Raw genomic sequence first — 6,977 nt, 5'->3', positions numbered from 1 at the left:
CCTCTCCTTTAATTATAGCAAAACAACATTTCAACCCTGCAACTTTGCAAATTGAAAACTTTGTTTTCTATAATTAACCTTGCTAACTCCCACTAGCATAACAATTATTTTGTTACTTGCATAACATTTATGCTCCCACTAGCTGTGACATAAATCCATAAATAAGTTGGACTTCTAGAAATCAATACTTGTTGACTTTCTTAGCAAAGTTCAGATTTCTGATACAAGACGCTTCGATAAGACTTTATCTAGGTTTCTCAAACTCATAAACCTTTCCTTAGATAGCTCACATATGTGTCCAAACAATTTTAGAACTTACAGCAATAAGTCTCAAATGTTTAGACCTTTTGCCATTTCTCACAATTTGAGCTATGAAGAGAGATGTCATAATCATAATCGAATTTGAGAATGTAAATATCACAAATTTTATCTCCTTAAAATCTACTTAGTGAATGCATTCCTCACTATCATTTTCATGAATTGGAGTGAAAACTTATAACACTTAGATTCTATGGTGTATGTGTTCCTATCCATGTGAAAATGTCATTTCCATCCATTATCATAAGACAAGATCTATGACAAATTCAAACTCGTATGGACTGAACTTGTTCAATCTTAATTGGTTACCACTTAGCAGCACAAAGGCCTACCATGTCTTCCAAGTTGTTCAAAATAACACCCTTAATGATCAATGAACTTTCATTGACCAAGGTGCTTCACCCTATGCAAACAATTGAGAAATCATAGAACTCCCGTGCATAGTTAACCTTGACTGGAATGAGCACAAAAATAAAATTTGTCAACACGATAGGTTACAAACCTCAATTTGTGTGCTAGTGATTAACAGTAGGTTGACTCTTGATTAGTTCTTAATACTTTTCAAGACCTTTAAGACTCCCACTGGCCTCTTGGCATATAAGTTTATCTCTGTCAAGACCATTACTTGACAAACAAATATTCAAGAGTTACTGCGATTTCTTATCAAGACAAACACTATTGACAATCAATCTTAGTTGATCTTTGTTTTATCCAAAACATTACAACTTACCAATTTCGAATGTATAGTAGTAAAAAACATTTACTCTACATTTGCTGATATGTCACTCAATATACAATCTTGGAGTATGACTCTAAGATTTGATTTTGGAACGAAGTATGATTCATCTTAATTGATTTAACCATTTCAACAATTTCCGATTCCTCTTCTTTTCCAAACAATTGCACTAATATGTCCTTAGAGGATCAAATTGTGATATGGTTTTCATAATCATTAAGATGATCATAAAACATGATACTCAAGTACTCTCCCATCTTTTTAAGATTGCAGAAACTTTTATCTTTCTGCCGACTTTGACTCTTCTTATTCGTTCAGCTATACATTGAGACTTTTTCAATGACTCTGAATTATACTTAATCTTGTAAGCATAACTATATTTACTAACTTCAGTAAACCATAACAAATAGCCTTATTGTTCTTTGTGATGGACCTGACTAGCACACAACCATGTTTACTCGATCCCTTAGGCCTTTACTTGACTCTCATATACATATGAACAAGGAATTAGTCCTAATTTCCCAAAGAGGAAGGTTCTCATTCATCATACAATGCAAGTTGCATGATCCAAGTTTCTGTCCAATTAAAACTTGGGTGATGAGAATCTTTCCTTACTTGGTACATCTAGACACTACCACAAACGAAAAAATGAACTTCATATTGCTAAAAATACAAACATCATTTTTCACATATGCCATTACAAGGAAATATAAAATTAGTTCAAAATTTTTGTTTATTTATATAATTGCAGAAAACTTTTCCTTATAATGCAATTAAAAATGAAAACTATGTTATTACAAATTTCTAAGCAATCTATCATAACTCTTAAGCAGCAGCTCAAAAATCCGATCATCGAACCATGCGATTGAAATCCGTCTCTTCGCGATCAAATTCAGGCTTACTATTTCCTTTAAGCTTCCTTCTTTCTTTTTGATTATGAAAAACATCAAAATGTAACCTTACATCATGTAATAAGAATCTATCCATAGGAAATTAATAGAGTTAGATAGCGGACTTACCTGAAGCAGAGTCAAACTTTTTAACCTTACCATTCTTATGATCCTTCATAGATAAGGCAGCTTCGCAACTAATGCCCCTTCTCCTGGAAATAGAAACATATGGAGTCTTTGGGAATGGTACATGGGAAAATCTCAGACTTAGTCTTTCCCTTTCCCTTGGTAGGAGAAATCTTTTCTGGACTTCCAATGAATCCATTGTCAATGTCCATGGAAGTATGGGAAGTATATCTTCTAATCAAAGTTTCTTTACCAGTGTGCCAAATCATTGCAGACTCAGCAGCAATAAGCAAATAGGTAAGATCAATAAGGGTCACGTCGCGGTTTGTCATGTAGTAATCTTTAACAAACTGACTATATGACTCGGGAAGCGACTGAAGAACCAAGTCAACAGTCAAATTCCTTAAGACATCGACTCCTAACATTCGCATCCTATCAAAGTGTGACTTCATCTCCAAGACATGTGTACACACAGATCTTCCATCTTGGTGTTTTCTAGCCAATAGGGCTTGAGTGACCTTAAACATTTCAAGTCTTTGAACTTGTGGGTCAGGGAGAATAATTGGAGGAGGTGGAGGAAGTGAAGTATGATATTGTGGAATATCATCTTCATGTGGAAAGCCTTTTCCAACATATTCAGGAAGACCATAGTTGTCTGACCTAGACATCTATAAAGGGATAAATACAAGTTAGTATATTTAAATCATTAATATAACACCCAAAACGAAATATTAAGGCTAGGACCCAACACAATATTATACTATTGCGAAAAGGGATGTCGTAATCCAACTGTTAAATATTTGAAGGTAGGTAAATGACGATTTACCAATTTCCACCATGAAAACCGAAATAGATTATTAAGTTTTAAATGGATTGAAATTTCTCGATTCTTTGAGATTCATTGAACTTTTCAATGGCATGTTTAAATCCCGATTGTGCTCTTTAAGTTTGTGATTGGGATGCCTCAGATCACAAACAAGGTGTAAATCACCATGCAAACTAGCTTGGTACACCCAATGTTATAGATCACACAATCAATGTGTCGATTAATAACACACGCTCCATTGATCTATGATTAACATCAAGCTACCCTTTGCCACACATTGCCAGGCCCAAATTAATGTGTTGGTTAACCACACACGCTCCACTAACGACTTAACAAGGTATAAATTGTAATTTCATGGATTATCACCATTTTCACATTTTTCCTAAAGTAACTAAGATTGGGAATTTAATAAAAGTTTAGTTACTTTATTTATATTAATCATTATACTTTTAATGATGGAGAATTAATGTCATATCCTACCAGTTCGGCTAACGACCCTCCACCAGTCAAGGAAGCGGTGGGTGAGAGTGGACACTCATTAAATCACCATTTTATAGGCAGTAACCTTATACCCCCTTATAGACTGACTTCATGAATGAGGCCTACTAACGGTAAGACTGACTTGTCTTATATATATATATATATATATATATATATATATATATATATATATATATATATATTCTTAAACTTATAATATAATAATAGTATAAGGTTTGAATTGTAACGTTTAAAACTCTAGGGTTTGGAATTAAAGTTTCGTTATTGAGATTTTACAAATTCCAAAACTTGAGGGCACATTTTTAAACTTGTCAAAACTCTTCAATTCTATAACTTATGAGTTAATATTGGTATTATGAAACGAATCTTGATTTTCTATAACTTGAGGACAAGTAATGGAGTTCATGAAAACATTTATGATAAGACTTTTCATGTACCATAACTTGAGGACAAGTTATGGAACCCATTAAAGAACATTTAGATCAATTATAACAAGCAAAATTATCATATAATATTCTATTGATCTAATCTAACTCATATAGTAAGACAATTCATATCAAATAATACAAATAATTAACCTATTATCTCAATATTTGATAATTGTCCTTTCATTTCCATAACTTAAAAGTTTAATGTCATTTTAATGTATGAGACTTTTCATTTTCCATAACTTGAGGACAAGTTACGGAGGTCATTAAAATTCATTTAGATCAATTTTTTCAACAGCTAAAATTATCATATAATTCAAGATTGATCTACCTAAACTCATAAACAAGATAATATCAAGTCAACAATTTGCAAGCAGCTTTTTTTATCATATAAATCAACAATTATCCTAAAACTTTGATAATTATCTTATGATTGGATGAGCATAATCACTACCATATCATAAAAAACAAATTTAATGATGTAATACAGTTTGTAGTAGTGGTTCCAATCCAATATAGACCAAGAAAACTCAAAATTCTGCCACCAAAGCCATTGACTCGACGAGTGCATGAAGTGACTCGTCGAGTTGCCCTTCTTACTAAGTGGACTCATCGAGTCAGCTAGTAGACTCGGCGAGATTATCAGTCATATGCTAGAAAATTGGTTTTTTCAACTTTGAAGATTAACAAGCATCAAGTATAACAGAAAACAAACCAGTCTCTGATACCACTGTTGGGTTTTGAGCACTATAACACTCCTATGGTGCACATGAAACCCTAAATGCTTTGGATCTATGTTTTCTCTAATTATACATGCATTTTCAATTTTTCAAATCATTTTCCCTAACTAGCACACAATTAAACAATTGAACAATACAACTAGTTAGATGACTTACCTCTTAGAAGGACTTATAGTTCTTGACCTTTGAAAGCTAGTGTTGAAACATAGAAGTGACCCTCTTAAACTTAATCCAAATCTCAGCCTCTCCCTTATCCACAACCACTCTCTCGTCTGCAGTCAAGTACCGCAACCGCAGTCATCGTCATCAGCACTTAGTCTTAGTCTTTTATCTATTTTTCTAAATGTACTCTCTTTTATCCAATGTGCCTTGCATGGCAACTTTAAATAGATAGGACCTTTGTAATCTTTGAGACTCTATAAAAGGAGTTCTCTCTTTCTGAATGAATACACATCTACGCATCTTGAATCTCATATCTCTTAAAATTCATAACTTACTCTCTCATCTCCTTCTTACTCTCAAAACACTACTAAACATAATCTAAAATATAACAGATCTAAATCTCTCCTTCGGATCAAGTCAATCTTGACTTAATCACTAAGTTTGATCTCACTTACTAACCTGGTATGATTGCATTCCTTGTTAAGAATCAACTTAAGTGTATACTTGATATAATACTTGTTGTCATTTATATTTCCTTATATTTCTGCATCTAATCATCTAACTCTAACTTTTATTATTGTTGAGCATTATGATCGTTTGAGTTAAACTCTAAATTCCGCAATATAAACTTGTTCTAACATTTATTCATGTGTGTTTCTCAAGTTTTCTCTCAACAATTGGTATCAGAGCCAAAGTGGTTGCCTTTTGAAGCAAAACTTTGATTTTCAAAAAGCCTTCTATAGCACTGAAGCTCATTTCTTAAAACAAAAAAAATTATTTTCAAAACAAGGAAATATGGCACAAGCTTTATCTCTCGATGTTTCCAACAGTGTTGGTGGTTCTAATAGAGCTCCAATATTGGTGGCAAACGAATATCATCTCTGGTCTCAGTGGATGGAGAGATACTAAAGGAGACTTGGAAGAGATGTATTGAGATCTGTAGAAGAAGGGCCAAATGTCTCTGTTCTTACACCAGTTCAAACCGACGGTGCCACAGCCAGACTAGGAGGAGGTCAACCAGTCTTGAATCGTCCGACCAAAGATGATATCGACAAAATGGAAAATGACGTTGTTGCCTTTTATGAGATTTCCTGTGGAGTTTCTCCCGACAACTTCGGCATTATCATAAACTGCAAATCAGCAAAAGAGATCTGGGATGTTTTCAAGAACTTATATGAGGGTACAGAAAAAGCTCCTGATAAGAAGCTCACAATCATACTCAACGAGTTCAACAATTTCAAAGCTCATGCTGGTGAAAGTTTGGAAGACTCCTTCAAAAGGTTCAATCTGATTGTCACTAAGTTATCTAATGTTGGTACGGTTCGATGCAACCATGAGACCAATCTTCAATTTCTCAATGGTTTGGGAAGACACTGGGAGACTGCTATGATGATAGTCCAAGGAGATAGAAAGATCTATTCTTTATCTCTTTACAAGACCTATGGTGAATTGCAAGCACAAGAATCTACCGTACTCAAGGATTGTGCTGACTTTGGAGGACCACTTGCTCTCATAGCACAAGCACCACATACTTAATCTTACACATTATCGTATGAAAATTCTCTGCAGTCATACGAAGTTTACTCAGAGTATGATGATGAAGAAGAAATCTAGAACGCAAATGCTTTTGTTAGCCAATAGTTCAACCGGCTACTACCCTCTTCTTTTCTTAAAAATCAGCAGTTCAACAAACCTCCCTTCAACCGCAACTTCAATCCTCAAAATAGTCATTCCTGTTTCACCAAAAACACTCACTCACCACCGCAACCTCAGAACGCTCAACCCAAAGAGGCACCAAAGCCCACCAATTAAACTGACTCCGGTACCTCTTCAGAAGATAAAAGTGACATTGTAATCTGTCACAAGTGCAACAAGGTTAACCACTTTGCCAAAGACTGCAAAGCTAATCTGGTGAAAGATAGAGCATTCTATCTTAGAATGGCTCAAGAATTGGAGGAAAAGGAGAAAGCAAGGGCATATGTAGCCCATGTGAAAAGGGACCATCAAGTTTGGTCATCCGAAGATGAGGATGAAGACATCATCAACGCCAAGGGAAAAGGTAAGGTTTGCATGCGGGTAACAATGGACGAGGATGGGTATACCAAGCTGGAAAAGAACTACTGCTACATGGCAAAGGATGGGACTCTAAGCATCGTCGAACATGTAAAACTTATGATTCAAACTCTAAATTATAACATGCATGAATATCAACCCTTCATATACAATCTTAATGACACGTGTGTTGTTCTC

Source organism: Lactuca serriola, chromosome 8 (genome assembly GCF_051521515.1).
Source record: "Lactuca serriola cultivar US96UC23 chromosome 8, Lser_US96UC23_V15, whole genome shotgun sequence".
Classification (NCBI taxonomy): domain Eukaryota; kingdom Viridiplantae; phylum Streptophyta; class Magnoliopsida; order Asterales; family Asteraceae; genus Lactuca; species Lactuca serriola.
Note: the sequence above shows the minus strand (reverse complement) of the source record.